Source organism: Eptesicus fuscus, chromosome 17 (genome assembly GCF_027574615.1).
Source record: "Eptesicus fuscus isolate TK198812 chromosome 17, DD_ASM_mEF_20220401, whole genome shotgun sequence".
NCBI lineage: Eukaryota > Metazoa > Chordata > Mammalia > Chiroptera > Vespertilionidae > Eptesicus > Eptesicus fuscus.
In genome coordinates, this window is record NC_072489.1 from 32,469,159 (window position 1) to 32,489,411 (window position 20,253).

The following is a 20,253-nucleotide window of genomic DNA, read 5'->3' on the forward strand; positions in this document are numbered from 1 at the left end:
GTACAAAGCAGTGCAAAGGCTGGAGGCTACAGGACCTAAACTGTTATTGCTCTAGGTTAGGTCTGCCTTTGCCTTAGGGCACATCTTGCAACAGCTTTTGGAACATGGGCTCCCATTCTCCTAATCTGAAAACCAAGCCTTTCTATATCTTAGGTTGCATTTTCTCCAAGGTGCTGTAAGCAGTTAGACAGACAAGGGCAGAGCAAGGACGATGGGCCAGGTACAGAAGGTCACCAGGTTCCTAGCAAGAGACAATCAATTATAGGGTGGAACCTGGCCCCCAGGGTGACTTTTCCTCCTCTAACATATGCTGGTCATATGGTTTGGACCCCCTGACCTTTCCTCTCTAGAGACAACATCTAGGCCTCAGTTTTATTTCAGCTCCAGACCCAGATAAGCAACAACCAGCGACAGCTGACTACAGGGCCAACTGCATTGCATAATGACCCCCCTGATGCCAGCCAAGCAATCAATGGAGACCACAACCCTGAGAGGACACACCTGGAAAACTGCTGAATATTCTATGAAGACCCTTCCCTGGGACCTCCCCTAAATTCTTTACCCTTAAAACCCTTAGGATGGAGGACCCGGTGGGCTCTCCCTCCCCAGAGTATGCCTGTGCCTTTCCCTCCCCCTCCCCCCCCCCTCCCGCCTCGTCACCATTGGCTTCCTCATTTTCCTCACTCCCAAAGCTCCAAGGGCCCTTCCTTTACCTCCACAACGCGTTTACTATAAGCACATTTCTTCTACCTCTGTGATTTTCCAAATAAATATTCTCTTACAGTTTGGCTCTTGCTCTGAATTGTTTCCTAGGAAGAACCCAAGTGCCCAAGGTTGCTGAACCCAGGTTTGGTCTGACCCCACTGGTCAGACAACTGGTGCCATCCCCACCGCCTACAACAACAAGGGTAGTAGGCTCTCTTCCTAATTGTCTACATCCATAAAATGTACAAAACCAGTATGAACCCTAAATGTAAATTATGGACTTTAGGTGATAATGACTAGTCAATATTGGTTCACCCATTGTAACAAAGGTACCACTCCAGTGAGAGATGTTGACCATGGGGTTGAATATGCATGTGTGAGAACAGGTTATATGGACAATCTCTGTATCAGCTGCTCAGTTTTGCTATGACCCTAAAACTGCTCAAAAAAAAAAAAAAGTTTAGTATTCTTTTAAAGGGGATTTTAGGTGTATTTAAAAACACTGCCAATTCTCCTTTTTTATAGCTGCTGATGTAGTTTGGATTACCTAGGCCTTTGGCTTCTCAGTTTCCCTCATGCTTTTATCCATTGAGTAAAATATTTCACAGATGGAAGACAAGCACATCTTTTCATCCCAGTATTACAAAATAGAAAGAAGCTAGGAAAATTCCAAGATAAGGGGAATGGGGAAGCTAAGACAGGTGGTTAAAGAGCAGTTTGTGTCCACCTAGTAAATCGTATCTTCCCTAAACCAAGGACACTTGAGTAAATGGTTTGTACTTCTCCTCCCAATCCAGAGGATAAATAGCTTAAATCACCCTATTCCTGGAAACAGATAACAGAAATCCAATTAAGTGCCATTTGCCAACCACACCCAAGGAGAGAATAAATCTCATTTTGATACATCAACTGGGCTTTATGAACACAAGTCATGAAGTCCAGGAACCAAATAAAACCCCAATGAAGAATAACATTTATTCACTATTATTAACAGTAAACATAGAAGTTAATTCAGTAAACACTGAACTCTAACAGGGCAAATTATCTAGACTATGGGTAATCTAACTCTTTATTCAGAGTTAGAGTAATATAGTGAAAAGAATGAATATTTATCATCAGAGAGAACTAGTTTGAACCTGATTTCAACTCTGAAAAGCTCTTTAATCTTGGACAAAACATTTGACTGCTGTCAGTCTCTTTGCTTTTTGCAAAATGGGGATATAATCTACATTGCAGAGTCACAGTAAGTATTAAATAAACTGACATGTGTTAAGCATATAATCTATATTAGATGCTTTATGGACAGGTGGTTCAGCATCACTGCTTCCCTTTTCTTTTCTCTCAAACTGCCAATACCAAGCCATTCTTTTGCTTATGTTTAAATTTCACTAGATAGTGGCTAACCAAAGGGAAATAAATTTTAAAAAAACTACAGTTTGAGCTTATACAGTAATTTGAGTGATTAAGCTTAAAAATGACTCCAGAAATATATTGATACAAATAGAGCTTTTCATGCTACATTTGGGATTATATCAGGTTTCCTTCACAATCCTTATTTTAAACCCTGATATTGGTGGTGCCATACCACCTAGTTGTTCCTTTTCTTGTTCAGTCTTATCTGAGGCACCATCCCTAAGCAATTTTAAAGGTTGCAGAAAAGGTTCAATGAACATTTAGCAGGTATCACCTTTGTGCCAGGGCATAATGACAAGGCACTGCAGCTGCAGAGTGATTGGAACAAAGGTACATAAAACAGAATAATTCTACTTTTTTGTATATCAATAATATTTTTGTGAAGTATGCTTTTTACTTTATAATGTTTTTCAACGCATTTCTTTCGAAGTTTATTATGAAAATAAGTCGGGGGCATTCCAGGCAATGATTTAGTTGATACATGTACAAAGAGAAACATAGGATTAAGTATTTAGTACTTTTTCTCATGAAAGGAAATCTCAAATTTAATATACTTATGAATGATCTATGAATAGCATTCTGTAGATTCTACATAAAGTTCCCCAGGTGAAGTGTGTGCTGTATTAAGTATGGAAAACATGTCTACAAACATAGTCTTTTCTTCTCCTTCTATGTAGTTTAAAATGTAAGACTATGAAGGTAATATTTCTGAAATAGAACAAAAGTCAACTATTCATCAAAGCAAGACTTTTAAATTGCAGGGAAGACAAGCTATCATTTCTGCTTTTCATTTTTGTTACTTACATCAATTTGGAGAGAAGTGTTTATCCCTGGGGACATATGGGCTTCATGTGAATGAAGTGTCAAATCGGGCCACGATATCAAAGCAAACATATTAATGAATACTCTTGTAGGTCTCAATATATTAAAATATAACAACTCCCTTGGAACTCTTCATTTCAAATGGCAATAATATAGGTTTAACCAGTCATTTACCCCTCGTCCAATTACTCTACTGGCTACATAAATCTTATAGCCAGCTTGCAATCCATGGAACTACTGTCTTAAACTGTGAGTTAAGATATAGGGTACAGACTTGAGGCATTGCCTCTTTCTTCATCTGGGAAGATCTGGGCTTCATCAAATAATAAAGCTCCGAATACTGAATGTAGTTGTCAAAAGAGAAACCTTAATGTCAAGAGATTCCCAGTTCAACTCATTAGAGGCCTGTTAGCTTAATACACACTTGATCCCTGCCTTCAGTTAACTTCTAGTTGAATTCATTGGGATTATTATAATACCTCCAAAAATCTCCCTTTCAAACAGAAGGTCAAAAGAGCATATTCAGGTATGGGAACCACTTATTCACAAACATCAAATTCAAGTTAAATAAGTTAACAATGACACTTTTCCAACAACCAAAAAAGGTAAAAGAGTCAAAACCCGAAGCTATCATAGTTTCATGAAAGAAACAACTTCTAAACCAGTGATGGGCAACCTTTTGAGCTTGGTGTGTCAAACTTCGCCAAAAACTGAGCATAACTGGGGTAGTGTGTCACTTTGAGGAAAAAACATTATTTCGCAAATGTTTCCTCCTCAGGAGCAGCAAATGTTTCATCCTCGGCATGCGGCCGCCTCAGCGGCCACGTGCCATCAGAAATGGCTACGCGTGTCAGTGCTGACACGCGTGTCATAGGTTCGCCATCACTGTTCTAAACCAAAGGCTGGTTGAGCCCCGGGACATATACTCATTTGGGTAAATGCCTTTACTTGAAGAGATTATAGTTCAGGCAGAAGGCATTCTACTTGCTTACTTAATATAAATCGCTTACTTTTGTGCAAGATTGAGATTTAATATTAAAGCAATTCTTAGCAAAGAGATAAAGTGATATATAACTCTATTATGTCTATGAATGTTTTTACAACTCTAGACTATCAACATTGAGAAAATGTAGATAGAATGCTAACAAAGAATATATGCATATATATTTTTTCATACTGCTCTACTTTCTCCATGAAAACAAAGTACAGTTTTCCATAAAGAAGATGGATTTAAATGTCATTTTTTATATAAAATTTTACCACTTTTTGTGCAACATTTTGCCTCTCAGGATATATGTGTAATATTATACAATATAGGCACAACCCCATCTAGATCGTGAGGTTGTTACAAAGTATAAATTATTCCATTTAAAATACCTATAAAACAATCTATATTTAATAAGTATTAATGTAATATAAGAATAAATCTAATTATGCAGTAACTTATTTGAAGCAGGGATTAAGCTTTATGTTCTCCATACCAACTAAAGCACCAGGTATATTGCAATTAGAAGGTGAATTGTGCTGTTTGTATTTGAAAAATAAGAAACACACAAAAGATTTCTAGAAGGGAATTTTGATGGCAAACAGCTATAACTGAAAACTATTTCATGAATAATTTAATATTATCACTTGCACTGACATGAAAACTCTAAAGTATAATCCTGCCCTGAAGAAGGCAAGACTACAAATGCATGCTTTCCGCTCAACCATATTGTTATAAATGGCAACGGTGGCCCACGGAGAAAATGCATCATGTCAAATTACATGGTTATAGAGTGAAAATTCAGTAAAGGATCTATGGTTGATAATCCAGGAAAATGCCACTGGTTATGATAGCAGTCTCTACTTTGTCTGGGCTATATTTAGAAAAAAAAATGCATATTCAATTAGCAGCAGATGGTAACAGCAGGTAAGATTTGTGTACTGAACAGTGAGCCTCCTTATACCTTGTGCTTCATTTGGAGCAATGGATCCAAGGATAGCTGCTCAGTTTATTGTGGTAAATAATATGGATTTCCACAGTACTTCCATACCAAGGATTTTTCTTGTTTTGGCTCTGACTCTAAAGCAATTGTGAGGAGGGGGGGTTCTCTGTTATTGTAAAATATCCCCCCAAATCTATTTCTGAATTTAGTGCAGTTTCTGATCACTCCTTTGGCCCATCAACCTAACTGATCTGGAAGTATGAGAGTGCATTTAATTATTATTTATTTGAAAGCTAACACCATCTGCCAGCCAAATATTATGATAAATACTGATAAGGGTCAAATAAGATGATTAAATTTAAATCATAAACCCCACCCAGCCTCATTTACTGAATTTTCACCTTATGGAGTGGTTGTTAGTTACAGACAACCGTCATATTGAACTTTCACCATGTCCCAGCAACACCATTTTTATTCATGAGGCATGCACAGCTCAGAGAGATTAGGACACTTATCCAAACTGAAAGATCTAAAGCAGGTCACTTATCTAGTACCAACATAGTATTGATTAAACCATTAATACTATGGATTTTGGAATATTACAGTTTAAAAGCTCTGCCCTGGCACTTCCCGTGTGATCTTTGGCAAATTGATTTTCATACCAACTAGTAGGATCATGTGTCCTGGTTTTCCCCAAACAATCTTTCCTTATACTTGCTGTCCCAGGTAAAGTAGGAATAGTGCTCTCATTTCGGTTTGGACACTAAATTGCATAGCCATTCTACCATGAAGGATCAGCTTTCCCCAAGTGTAGACAAGGAAAGAAAAGCACTCATTAGAATATTGTTGAGTGTCAATGTGGTAAAAATGGTAAAGCTCTTACCATAGGATATGGCATGCTATTAAAAAAACACACACAAAAAAAACATGTAATCTTATTAATCAACTAGAGGCCCGGTGCATGAAAATTCATGCACTGGAGTGGGGGTCCCTCAGCCCAGCCTGCCCCCTCTCACAGTCTGGGAGCCCTCAGGGGTTGGAGGCGACCCGGCGATCAGGGGAAGGTGACGCCCCCAAAACACCTCTGCTGCTGCCACTGCCAGCAGCACAAGCCTCGGCCAGCCCTGGTTACCCAAGCCTCGGCCAGCCCTGGGTGGTTGAGCAGCCACCATCCGAGTTTTGCCTGTGCCTCGGGGCTGGCCCTGGGCAGCTGGGCAGCTGCCATTGGCGGCTTGCCTGCACCTCGGGCCAGCCATGGGCGGCTGGGGGAGCTGAGAGGACTGGGGGACTCCAGAGGCAGGCGCGCAGAGCAACCAGATCTGCCTGGGGGTGGGCACAGCTGTGCCGCACGCCTGCCGCCCTGGCGTGGCTGAGGGGACTGGGTGCCGCCATCTTTGATGGTGTGGCAGTCAATTAGCATATTCCCTCCTTATTGGCTGTGGGCGCCACCATCTTTGTGAGGGTGTGATGATCAATTAGCATATTCCCTCTTTATTAGATAGAATGTGACACCAATAAATTTAATTTTAAGAAAAAAAGATTTTCTGCTATTATCATTATCATCATCATCACCATCATCATCTAGTAAGACTGTTCTGGTGTTTTGTTTTGTTTTGAAATATATTTTTATTGATTTCAGAGAGGAAGGAAGAGGGAGAGAGAGATAGAAACATCCATGATGAGAGAGAATCCTGGATTGGTTGCCTCCTGCAAGTTCCCCACTGGGGATCAAGCCCACAACCCAGGCATGTGCCCTTGACCAGAATCGAACCTGGGATCTTTCAGTTCACAGGCCGACGCTCTAACCACTGAGCCAAACCAGCTAGAGCTGTTCTGGTGTTTTAAGAGGTAAAAAAGTAACTCCAGCAGGAACTTGACTTATACTTGAAACATTAGGTATACAGGTCTGTGTGGAATGAGGTGTGTAGGAGATATGGTATGTAGGATGTAACAAACTATAAGTAGAGACTTACAGAATTATGGACGGTCTAGTAGGTTAGGATGAGGAGTTTGGTCTCTATATTTTCAGGGGAAACTAGTGAAGGTTTTTAAAATGAAAATTGATACTGGGTAAGGGCTCTTTGCTGACCTGCAAACTTTTTGTATCCTCACCTGGAGGAAAGGATGAGGGCTCTCTCTGGGGCCTCTCTTACAAGTTACTAAAGCTTCATCCTCATAGCCTAATCTCATCTCAAAGATCCCACCTCCCAAACTACTAGGTTTTCAACTTATGAATTGGGGGTGGTGTGTGGCACAAAGATTCACTTTATAGCAGTGCATGGTATCCATATGACATATCTGGTCATGTTAACCATCATCACTTAGTTCTGGGGGTGACTGCTAAGTTTTTCCACTATAAAGTTACTATTTTCCCCATTCCATACTGTGTTCATTAGGAGTAAGTCAGAATCCAGCCCATAATTAAGAAGAGAGAAATGAAGTGCCGATTCCTGGAGGAGAAAATATGTACATTTATCTGTAAAAAATATTTGCCCTTTCTCCCTTTATTTCCTTCCTTCCTTCCTTCCTTCCTTCCTTCCTTCCTTCCTTCCTTCCTTCCTTTCTTTCTTTCTTTCATAATTTACATAATTATGGACTCATGGCTATCTATTACACAACGTGCTTTTTAAAATATAGATATCCCGCTAACCGCATCGGCCTGCGAACTGAAAGGTCCCAGGTTCGAATCCGGTCAAGGGCATGTACCTTGGTTGCAGGCACATCCCCAGTAGGAGGTGTGCAGGAGGCAGCTAATTGATGTTTCTAACTCTCTATCCTTCTCCCTTCCTCTCTGTAAAAAATCAATAAAATATATTTAAAAATATCTTACCTTATAATAGACAAATATGCAAATTGACCGCACCTTCGCTACGCCAAGCCACGCCCACCAACCAAGCCACGCCCACCAGGAAACCGTTGCCGGGACGTTGGTGCAAGGACGCTGGGTGCGGCCAAGCCCAAGGCCGGGAAAGCTGCCCGAGGCTTTCCCTGGCCTTGGGCACCAGCGGGGAGCCTGCACCAATCGCAGGAAGCCACTGGGGGTCGGCTCCTGCGTTCGGTAGCAGGGACGCTGGGTTCGGCAGAGCCCAAGGCCACTGCCCAGGGCCAAGCCCCGACCCTGAAAGAAGGCGGTGGCCACAGCCAAGGCCTGGGTCCCCGGTGCCGGCAGAAAACTGGTGCAGGCAGCCAGGTGAATGAAGGTCTATTGCACGAATCTTCGTGCAAATGGGCTACTAGTATATAGATACCATGCTATTACTTGCCTGCTTGAAATGCCCCAATGGCTTTCCTTTACACTAAAATGAAATCCAGACTCTTTATTCTTCTGATAAAGCCTATATAATAGCCTTAGTTTGAAACCTTATCTCATGCCACTCCCTACTACCTAGTCTTGCTCTCCCAGCCCAGAGGGATACTAGCTGCACTGGCCTTGGGTTGAACTTGTCATGTTGTTCCCCTGTTCCCACCTGGGCACTTGAAAAGAACTGGTCCCTACCAGGAATACTCTTCTCTCTGACCTTTGCATTCAGGTCTCACCTTTTCAGAGGAGCCTTCCTCGATCACCTGCTCCAAAGTAACTAGTCTGCTACACTGACTTATACTTGATAGCACTCATTATAATTGGACATCGTTATTTTAATGCATCACTTTGTTCCCTCCCACTAGAATATAAACCCTATGAGAACAGGAACCTCATTTCACCACATCTGGTACTCAGAACGATATCTAGGGCATAAGAAGGAACTAATGTCCAGTGGATGTAAACATAAAGGAAGGGGAGGACCGGGAGACCTGAGACAGGAAGATCAACTAGGAAAACACTATACTAATCAAGGCAGAAGGCAATGAAGACTTAAATTTCAAAGGCTCAGAACGTGCTGTCCATGCTGTTGAACACAGGCTCATTCTCCCATTTCTAAAGACGTTTCTCCCTTCTTCCTTGAGGATCATAAATCTCCAATTCTGATTTAGAAATTTGCCTGTAGAGAAGCAACAACACTACATTTATATTATATCAGCACAGTAAGTAGTTTTCAAAAATAATTGGCTGCCCTCTAGGCTCCGTATCCCCTCGCTAGCTGGACAGATTCTTCCTTTGGCTCAGAGTTCATCCATACACGGAACAGAAACAGACAAAAGAGGTGGGGGAGAGAATGTCTGTTATGTATCATCCATCTGCTTCCTCTGTCCTCTTAGGTCTAAATCTGCTCCATTTTCAGACCAAGGCACTGACCCGAGGGCTTACTTCTTCATAGGCACAGCCAGTTGGAACCCGTGAGTGCCCATGAGTGTGCTCACAAGGCCTGCCACTGCCTCCTCTCCGCTCACAACCTGGACAGGGTTCTCAGACTTTACAGAAAGCAACGTTAATGACAAAAACTGCTCCACCTTTACTTCAAGGGAGGGCAACAGAGAGGGGAAACCAACAAATAAAGCACTCGTTTTAATTCCATCTTAAACCCGTGTGATCTGCTAGTGTAAATTTAAATCTGGTCTTCTTAAGGGATGTAAGAGTAGTAGAATGGGTAACACTAACCCAGGGATGAAGACCTGGCATTTCCCAGCTTCTTACAATCTTACCTACCGCTGTCAGAATATTACCTGGGAAGTGACCTTGCTACTTGCAATGCACTGTTTACATTTGCCTCTGGGCTTTACATATTTCTCTCCTTCCTCCTGTAATATTTTTGATCCCACCTTTACCTAGTTAACTCGTATTCATACTTTTGGTCTCAGCATTGTGTTCCCTGGGAAGGTGTTTTGGTAACACTTTAAAGAACCAATACCACCACCCTCAACTTCTCTTGTCCTGGCAGTCAGCACACTCTGTTCCTAGTGCTTGTTTCTTTTCTAGCTTTCCCACTAGATTAAGGTGACCAGATGTCCCGCTTTTGGCGGGACAGTCCCGATTTTTAACAATTTGTCCCGCGTCACGCGGCGTTTTAAAAAAGTCCCGAGTTTTGGAAAGAATGCACGACAAGCTAGGGAACGGCGGGAGAATGGGAAGGGAATAGACGGTTTTTGGCGGCCATGTGGCTATTTAGCCAAGATATGAGTTTTATATTATTTTTGTTAATTTTATAATTTTAAACTTTAATAATAACAAATAATTGTTGAGAACTGATTATTGAGAACTGCTTATCAAAGTTCGCATTGTTGATCAGTTGTTAGAATTCGATCACCATTGTTTGGACTTGATGAACAATGGCATTTTTTGGGATTGGCAACGACGAAAACATTTTGTAACTGTCTCTCAGACGATACACATCGTACTGCGTGCTAGTAAGCTAGTTAAACAAGTGATGTCATTACAAATCAGCTATTCAGATAAGTTAGGTAAGTAATTTATTTATTTACTTCATAAATACATACATTTTCTTGAATTTAGCAGACATTACTCGTATTATTTATATTTTATAGTGACGGCAAAAAGTCTAGCGCCGGCCTTGAAAGTGACACGACTTACGTTACGGCAAATTCATGACCTTTTAAACAACGACAGCAATCTACTAAAAAAAAATTCACTCAAATGAGAAATATGCCAAAGAATAAAATAATACTATACATAATTATTTATTTATTTATTTATTTGTAAATTGTACTTGTTGAAATTTAAAAATATATATTACAATACTATTTTTGCATTCTATGAAAATTTTTGTTGCTCCATATAGACCAAATTTTTAATCAAGAACCACCCTCCTCCCCCCCAGTCAATGGTGTCCCACTTTACCAATGTTAAAATCTGGTCACCTTACACTAGATTCATAGTTCCTTAAGGGTGGTGACTGGCTGATTTATTTATCCCCAGCTCTTAAATGGAACTGTTAACTCAGAATATGATATCATTAAATCTTGGACTATTTAATAAAAATTTATTAGAAATATATTTTTTTCATTTTCACTTTCAATAAATAAATTATTCAATGGAAGGCGCTGAATCAAAGGTGAATGTTTAATGGACTGGTCACAGTTACTCTCCAAGTAGTTGCTGCTATGATGCCCCATGTACGGAAAGTTAAAATTCACAGAATGCTTTCAGTCTCCATTGTGTCAAGGTTTCCCAATGGGCAGTTGCTATTAGCTGACTAGCTCTTATTGTTTTTTTTTAAGAATCTTATTTTTTTATTAAAATTTTTCCAGTTGTACTGAGGTATAGTTGACATTTAACATAGTATTAGTTGAAGGTGTACCACATAATTTGTGTATAAATTGCAAAATGATTGCCACAATAGTCTATTATTGCTTGCTTGTGCATGTGGCCATGTCTTAGCTCTTTTTAACTTTCAGCCCATTCACTTCTAATGAAACATGTGGAGGATCAGGATCTGAGCAACCAAACAGAACTTTGAACTCTTTTTCAATAGAATACTTAAAAGAAAAATATTTAGAAATAGAAACTTGATCAATCAGAATTCTTAGCAAGGGCTGATATCTTTCTTCCCTCTTTGAATGCTTATCCTCTTGGATAAGTAACCTGAGAAATCCCACATTTCTATATTTTCATCCTACCTAATAATAGACAAATATGCAAATTGACCGCATCTTTGCTATGCCCAAGCCACGCCCACCAGCCACGTCACGCCCACCAACCAATCAGTATGGGTATGCAAATTACCTCAACAAAGATGGCGGCTAATTTGCATATCAAGACAGAGTAGAAAGAAGCCAAGAGCTGCAGAAGGGAGCAAAGCTGTGGAGAAGCAAGCAAGCCGGGGGGGAGGAGAAGGGAGGAACAGAGGCGGGGCCGGGGGAGAAGGGAGGAGGGTGGGGCGGGCTGGCGGAGAAGGCGGGCAGGGGGACAAGGGAGGAGCGGAGGTGGGGCTGGGGGAGAAGGGAGGAGAGCGGGGGCGGGCTGGCGGAGAAGGCGGGGAGGGGGACAAGGGAGGAGCGGAGGCGGGGCCGGCGGAGAAGGAAGGAGAGCAGGGGGGGCTGGCAGAGAAGGTGGGCCAGGGGACAAGGGAGAAGTGGAGGCAGGGTGGGGTAGAGTGAAGCAGGAAACCCTATTGCAGGATTTTTCCTGCAATGGGAATGTAGTTTCCTAATATTAATGCTGTTATAGAAATATAAATTTTCCTTTATCCACATTTTTTAAAGCTTGCTGCATTATTAACTGCAAACGATATATTTTATGAGGAACAAAAATCACAAAATAGTATCTCTAATTTTATAATGGACACCAATCAGAAAACAGAATTTAGTATACAAGCAGCCTTTCTGGAAAAAATCTATTCTGTTTACAGAGGATTATCTAATCAACTATGCTTCCCATGAAATTGAAAGAGCATCATTTGTCCTTTTTAAGAAGAAAACCTACATAACTAGTAAGTATAGAGAGCAGCTTGCTGAATAATGCATAGTTTTTAGTATTAACAATTCAACAGCTATATCCATAGTATTCTAATTGTTCACATAGTGCTTGTCACCTTGGCAACCCAATGCATAATAGCAGTTACATGGAAACACATGTTGTACTTGTTTCAAAAGTCCCTGTTATATAATAAGGTCCTGGAAACCAGGAGGCTTCATGCTCAGTCTGGGAATCCTGGGCTAACACAGCAGGTGACCTGAAAACCTGTTTCCAGGAGACGTCCTAAATACAATTTTTAAAAATATTTGGGGCACATTGTTTGGGCCTACAAAACCAAAGACCTCATAGAGATCTTGGGGTACATGAATATCCAGGTACCTGGGCTTAGTTTTTGTTGTTGTTTTGTTTTGTTAAGCCTCACCTGAGGATATTTTTCCATTGATTTTTAGAGAAAGTGGAAGGGAGGAGGAGAGACAGGGAGAGAGAAACATCAATGTGAGAGAGACATATCAATTAGTTTCCTCCCACAACCAAGGTATGTGCTCTTGTCTGGAATCAAACCTGGGACCCTTCAGTCCACTGGCCAACTCTCTATCCACTGAGCCAAACCAGCCAGGGCATCTGGGCTTTGTTTTATTTATTTTTATTATTATTTTTTAAAAATATATTTTATTGATTTTTTACAGAGAGGAAGAGAGAGGGATAGAGAGTTAGAAACATCGATCAGCTGCCTCTTGCACACCCCCTACTGGGGATGTGCTCGCAACCAAGGTACATGCCCTTGACCGGAATTGAACCTGGGACCCTTGAGTCCGCAGGCTGACGCTCTATCCACTGAGCCAAACCGGTTTCAGCTGGGCTTTGTTTTAAATGTGGGTTCTAGAATGGTAAGGACTGTTGGACTACAAACCAAGATAAAGCCACTCTAATACCTTCCAGTGCAATTTTCAGAAACCTGGATTATGGTATATAAACTAGAAGAGTTAGGTTTCTGCTTGGTAGTATAACAAGAGATTTAATCACTCATGGAGGCATGCTGAAGACAAACCCTCTACCATTCTCCTTAGGGGCGGGAGATAGGAACTGGCAAGCAGTAATAACAGCAGGTGGTAGAAGTAGAGAAACTGTGAAGGATCTCATTTCACAGAAGTGATAATAACATTGCAAACCAAAGAGTACAGGCCAGTTATGAGAGACATGCTTGGCATCCACATGCAGAGCCTCAGTATTCATGGGAACTAAAGATGAAATTATTTGACATCCTAATAATGCCAGGAGATGTGAGCTACCAAAACTCAAGTGTTGGGTGACAAGTTTACAAAGGCCTGGCATGGCGGAGGGTGGGGGGTGGGGGGGACTGGGGATTTAACACAAGCATATATTAAAACATCTATATTTTTAGTGAATATTATTAAAGGTAATAGGCATATAAATATGTTTTCTAAGACTGTTTGAAACATTTTCTCTAATGAAGTGCTTTTATCATGGGAGGGAATGAGGAGCACAGGGTAAATAGTCCAACAGTAAAAACAGACATACCAGGAAAATATACTCCCCCCCTATTATTCTATTTGCTAGTCTTCTTATCCATAGGAAACTGCAATTATTAATTTCTTTGATGTCCTCTGAGAAATATCTTACATATACTAATATATCAGCTCATGTGTGTATACATATCCCAATTCGGGGGTAGAGGGAGAAGAATAGGGCATACTATAACACTGTCCTGTGCCTTGCTCTTTTTCATTAAAATATGCATTTAAGATATTTCACAAGAACACATATAGATTTCCCTCATTTTTTAAAATAGTTGCATGGCATTCTATAAAAGAGAATATATTTTATAATATATAACTATCATAAGTATAACTCATCTAAATCGCTGCTGATATATATGTTGTTTCTAGCATTAGCGATGACAAACAATGAATGGTGCCTCCCAGCATTTCAGTAATGGTGAGGATGGTGTCATGGTCATTATCGGTGTATCTGACATTTCCCGAAATCGTGGCACATACTGCAGCACACAAACCTTTTACTATTAGCACCTAATACATTCATTCCTCTGACTACCTCTGTATGCCATTTTTTTTGCCTTTTCCATCTTCTTCTTCTATCTTTCAAGAGATGAAAGAGACCCTCTTCTCTTCTAAAACTCTACTCCTTTTTCTTTAAAAAAATATTTTTATTGATTTCAGAGAAAGAAAGGGAGAGATAGAAACATCAATGATGAGAGAGAATCATCTGTTGGCTGCCTCCTGCACACCCTCCACAGGGATCGAGCCTGCAACCTGGGCATGTGCCCTGACCTGGAATTGAACCATGACTTCCTGTTTCATAGGTCAATGCTCAACCACTGAGTCACACAGGCCAAGCAAAACCCCACTCCTTTTCACTGCCCTTTTTCTCTTCCTACTCTCTTCTTTGTCCTAAATGTGCCTTAGGCTTCTACTTTGAAGAGGGGTCACTGTAGGAGGGTAACTCATGCTTCTCCCATAGTGTATGTATGGGGCTTGTGGTCACTTTTCCTCTGTTCATCAAATATGATGAGCATTTTATACATGTAAGAAATAAAAATAACAGTTCACCAATCTACTGAATTCAAGTGGCTCCCTTGTAGAGTCTAAATCACATTTGGAATTCTAAATAATGCCCGGATGTCTTTTTTCTGAAGAGATATTGGGAACTACACAAGAATATTGCTGTACTGTACAAATATTAGCTGGACCCAATACTAATACACCAAACACAATCACTTGCGTTACATAAACCTGCAAGCACCTGAGGTGGGAATAATGTTTGGGAGTCTGCAAAAACACTTTGATATTCATCATCCTAGTTTTAAAGCTAGAAAACATTCAATCTATTTTAATGGGCCTATTGATAAATTGTGCCTTTTGAACTTCCAAACATGAAATGTGCCACTTTAAGTGTTTCTATTTATCAAAGAATTGTATATATCTTACTTCACATATATTTCTTTCTTCAGAATGACAGTTTCAGTGTGAAACAGCTTAAATTAATAGCCATCTCTGTTTTACTTTTCCTCTCTGGGAGATAATTTAGAGTGTTGAGGCACTCTGTTTCTATAAGTAAGCAGCCGCAAATGAGTAGAGAAGAATATGGCACAATGAATTTTCTTGACAAAATAATATATGAGCTAAATGGTGCCTATTAAATCACCTGTGCCACTGGCAGCCGGTTTTAGCGCTAAACAAATAAATGACAAAATAAGCCCTCGTGAGGATTTTTCAATATTCTGTCATGTGGTTATAGATTTCAGAGTTTCTTCCTGTCAGTTTCATGCCACATTTCTTTACACAGCTGACAGGCAGCTGACAAGGCAAGAAAAGTTAGAAAATCTGGCTGGTGGTGAAATTAACAGAATTTTTCCTTTGGGGGAATAAAACATTTATTCTAACTTTAGAAAAATAAGTTAGAACTTTCAGGAATGAACTATTTCCCTTCAACTACCTGAAGTCATATCTGTCTCTTACTTGCTGTAAAATCCTGGGTAAACTGTCTAGCCCATCTGTGTCTCAGTTTCCTCACCTTCATTAGGTTTTGGTGCAGATTGAATGAGAAATCCTATATAATAAAAGGCTAATATGCAAATTGACTGAACAGTGGTACGACCAGTCGCTACGATGTGCACTGACCATCAGGGGGCAGACACTCAATGCAGGAGCTGCTCCCTGGTGGTCAATGTGCCCCCACAGGGAAGAGCAGCTCAGCTAGAAGCCGGGCTCATGGCTAGCGAGCACAGTGGTGGTGGTAGAAGCCTCTTCTGCCTCTGTAGCACCACTAAGGATGTCTGACTGCCGTCTTAGGGAGCAGCAGGCCTAAGCTATCAGTTGGACATCCCCCGAGGGTTCCTGGACTACGAGAGGGTGCAGCACAGGCTGCATTCAGGCTGCACCCCCACCCCAAGTACATGAATTTTTGTGCACCGGGCCTCTAGTTATATATAAAGCACTTATAGAGTGCATGGCATTGTAATTGTAATAATAATAGTTTGATCTCAAATGGCTCTCTTTTAGGTTGTGGGGATGAATATTAAGTAGGGTGATTAAGAGTCCACATTTATAAAACACCTAGAGTTTTAAAATTATACTGCTGTATATTAACTCCTTCATTTTCCAAGTAATACTGTGAAAAGCATTAACATTTGACAGTAATTGTAATACATAGGTAGAGGTGGAAAAACTATCCAGAGAGAAAAGAATAGAAACTCAGTTCCCTTGGTTTATTTGCAATCTTTGTCATTCTGGATTTAGTCATTAAAATGTTTACTTCTATCTTCACTCACAACTCAAACACTCTCCCCCAATTTAGCTTTACCATCAATCCATTCCATCTGCTTTCTCACCCACCCACCTAAATTACTGACGGCTACCGCCTACATGAAGGAAAAAGTGCTGATGTTTTTTAAAGGAAGTAGACAAGAAATGCTACAGTTTTGAGGTAAGCTGTCAGAACTGCCTTGAAGCCATCAGGAGAAAAGCCAAAGGCAAGAGGGCTTCATTTTGTCTCCTACGGGGGGCACTGTTCTTTCTGGGAGCACAGAGCTCATCTACCTAGAACATCAAAACATATACATTCCATTCTGAGTGAAAGAAGGAAGTCAGAAAGCAGTGGACATAGCATACAGCAACTACAGAAGAGTTTGTTGCTACAACTACAGTTGTAGTTTACAACTACAGAAAGTATTCACATACTTTCTTCCTGGGGAGAAAGTATGTGAATAAGAAAGGTCAAGACTTAAAAAAAACTAGTTAGTGAGGCCCACAAAACAGGACAAAGTATTACAAAGGCTTGACTCAACTGTCCCTGGTTAGACTGATGGTCAAAGGTACTCATAACTGCATCATTTGTTCGAAGTACAAATAATATGTGAATTTAGTTGAAATATTTAATTTAAGCAAAAACTTGGTTATATTTTATCCACGTTGTTAAAACAAAGTCAGGCTTTGTTTTAAGGTTAAAGTTTAAGAAGTCTAACTAGAAATAATAAGCTGCTCATTAAGTCAATGGCCTGGCAACAAGGTGCTATCTACCAGGAGACACTTGATAGAAGTGAGAGGGGCTATCAGAGTTATACCAGCTTCGAGTCTGAAGCAATCAGCTATCAGTAGTAATGCCTGTCCTCGGTACATATAGGTGTATATGGGTAAATAAAACCTAGCAAGGTAAAGAGAAATAGCAGTCATTTTCTTAGTAATAAAGGGAAAAAAAATCCCTTTTCATCTTGGACCTCAGCAAGAAGGTCAATGGGTAAACAGCAGTTATATTTTCATTTTCTATATTCCTCTCAGGAAATCAAACAAATCAAAAATGCATTTGGGGAAACTGTCTGCTCCTATACTGTGTTCTCCATCTTGCCTGACAGAAAAGAAACTCCTCGCAGGCACAGCTGTTCCGCCACACATTTGAACCTGAACCCCATAAATCCTCAGTAAAAGTTCAAGAGGAAAGCTATTAAAAGTTTCCAGTGAAAAGCTGTAGTGAAAGCAGGGGTCACATTTCAGTTCCCATTGAAACACTCATGCTGTCAAGCTCAGTGCCTATCTTCCACACAGCCTGTGCTCAGAAGATATTTACCAAATAGGTGAAAAATGCATTTTAGTTGCTAACAAATAACAGGATTCCTAGGGAGTTATCAGGCCAGTGCTGATCTGTAATGTGTGACGTAAGTTTCCTTCTTGCCGTCCCCCATCTCCTCCCCATCTGCAGACACCAGGTCTCAGGATTCTTGGAAGCTGGCCTCCCTGTGCAAGTCCAGCCATAGAGAATGAATGCCGGCAACAATTGCTCAGGCCTGGGACCTTGGCAGCAAACTCCAGAGCATTACCCTGGCAGGGAAACTTCTGCACTTTCTGTAGACTCCCTGCAGGCATCGGCTTCTCATTCCTGGACCCCACATGGGCCGTGAGTTAACACACACAACTCCACTTTCAGGACTGACAAAAGACTGAGCTCCAGAGGAATAGGTCACTTGCACAGGCCTGTCTCCCTGCAGGCACTTGCTTTGTTCGCCAGAGCCAGGAGGGGATTGGCAAACACCTGGAGGTGAGCAAGAGGAAATTCTCTCATTGTACTGCTCTGAAACAATGTATGTGCAGTTATTTCAAGGTAAATGTCATATGATAGTGGTGAAGATGATAATAAATAGAAGAATTGTTACTAGTTATTGTATCATTAAATTGTCAAAAAAAGAATTGTTAATATTTTTATATGAGAGAGAGAATAGATTGATATATTAAAATGTGTACTCTATTCACCTTCAAGAAAATAATCCTATATAATAAAAGGGTAATATGCAAATTGACCCTAAGGGGGCAGACGCTCAATGCAGGAGCTGCCCCCTGGTGGTCAGTGCACTCCCACAGGGGGAGCTCTGCCTAGCCACAAGCCAGGCTGATGGATGCGAGCTCAGCAGTGGTGGCAGGAGCCTCTCCTGCCTCCTCAGCCAGAGCTAAGGATGTCCGACTGTGGCTTAGGCCTGCTCCCGGGCTGCCAGAGGGTGCAGGCTGGGCTAAGGGACCCCCCTTCACCCTGAGTGCACGAATTTTCATGCACTGGGCCTCTAGTGTATGTGTGGTTTTATACCAGGCCACTTTTCTAGATGTAAATCAGTATTTTAACATTTCTATGAAAATTACCCATTTGGGGAACTGATATTTTATTTTTGCAGACACAGAGGGAATGACTCAGAGGAATGTTATGGAAAATCTTTGATAGTAGACACTTTGAGAATGGCTGCCTAGTTCACAACAATCCTTTCAACTGCTTTCATCCCTAACAAGGGTATGCCAATAGGAGCTACTTTTAGAGTTCATGGTCATCGAGGATAGACATTCAGCTGCTACAAGGACAGCTGCATCAGTGCTTAAAATAATTGAAAACCTATACCTGGTGGTTAATAGTTACTGCACTGAACCCCTAAGTGCCCTGTCCTTGACCTCTTCGCAGCCTAGCAGGTAAAGGGGGTTAACGCCAGGCACTGCAAGGGTCTGTAGGGTTCCTCTCACTGCAGCTGATTGCTCAAAGTTGACAAAAAGTATCACTATCACCCTGGTCCCAATCCCTTTCCTATGTTGGATTAAATCATAGATGGACATCAAATTATAGATGGACTTTCTGTATTCTCCCTGCAGGCAGAATTAAATCATAGAGCTGAACCTTTAGGTACTCTCTCTCCCAGGAGCTGGAATCAGCACTCAGAGAAGCAGTCCTTCTCTCTGGACAAATCTGTAACAAGTAAGTCAAAGCCTGTAGATGAGCCCCCTTAAATAACAGTGGGCCAGGGAGAGAAACCAGGGAGATCTGGTTCTTCAAGCAGAAAAGAGGTATGTTGTGTGTGTGTGTGTGTGTGTGTGTGTGTGTGTGTGTGTGTGTGTGAGAGAGAGAGAGAGAGAGAGAGAGAGAGAGAGAGAGAGAGAATAGAGCATTCTAAATGTGTTATAATTGCCCATTTCCTAAAGATGACTGCATGAATGCGTGTTGTGCCTCCCCCACAACCAAATTCATATGTCAGAACCCTAACCTCCAATGTCACTTATTTGGTTGTGCCCTAATCTAATATGACTGGTATCTTTATAAGAAGTGGAAGAGACACAAGGGATTTGCACACAGAGGGGAAAGGCCATGTGAGTCCACAGTGAGAAGGTGGCGGAGAGGCCTCTGGAGAAAGCGAACATGCTGGCATCTTGGTCTTAGACTTCCAGCCTCCAGAACTGTGAGAAAAATAAGTTAATTTCGCTTGTTTAAATCCCCCAGTCTCTGGCATTTTGTAGTGGCAGCCGGAGCAGACTAATCCTCTGCATGCAGGTTCTGAAAGATAACAGTACAGTAGTTTCCCCTCATCTGTAGTTTCGCTTTCCATAGTTTTAGTTTCCTGAGGTCAACTGCAGTCTGAGAATATTAAGTGGAAAATTGCAAAAATAAACTATCACAAGTCTTTGATTGTGCACCATTCTCAGCAGCATGATGAAATCTCACACTGCCCCACTCTAGCCCTTCTAGAACATACTCATCCCTCTGTCTGGTGTAGCCACACTCTATGTGCTCTCC

At 41.1% G+C, this 20,253-nt stretch overlaps 1 protein-coding gene across 2 annotated transcripts in view; it reads right to left on the reverse strand.

Annotated features, from left to right (window-relative positions):
- Positions 1 to 20,253, reverse strand: part of PRKG1 (protein kinase cGMP-dependent 1) — a 1,119,499-nt gene that overhangs the window by 432,965 nt on the left and 666,281 nt on the right. The gene's annotated exons all lie outside the window — the stretch shown is intronic.